The sequence below is a fragment of the Macadamia integrifolia genome, chromosome 6, assembly GCF_013358625.1.
Source record: "Macadamia integrifolia cultivar HAES 741 chromosome 6, SCU_Mint_v3, whole genome shotgun sequence".
NCBI lineage: Eukaryota > Viridiplantae > Streptophyta > Magnoliopsida > Proteales > Proteaceae > Macadamia > Macadamia integrifolia.
Window position 1 is genome coordinate 25,180,537 of NC_056562.1, and position 361 is coordinate 25,180,897.

Here is a 361-nt window from a genome sequence, read left to right on the forward strand (position 1 = left end):
CTGTTATGTTTGGATCCTTTGGGGAGTTCAGAGTCGAAGAACATCAATAATTGTACCGCATAATTTGCCCCTACTATATGCGAGAGATGCAATGGATCTATATCAATTGGCACTTGCACATTGGTGAGAGACTTCAAGACTGCTTCACGGTGTGTGAGGGAAGCCATCAACAATCCCCAATCGAGATATTAGCCTGAGACTTCTTGAGCTAAGCCAAGACTAGATTCTCTGATTCTTTCTTCAAACCACTAGTTCCTGCCTCATTAGCTAATGAGCACATTTATGTGTGAAATCTAGGGTAGTAAAACATGCATTTTACATATTTAGAATGGAGCTACCTTGGGTTTTACTCTCTTTTTGT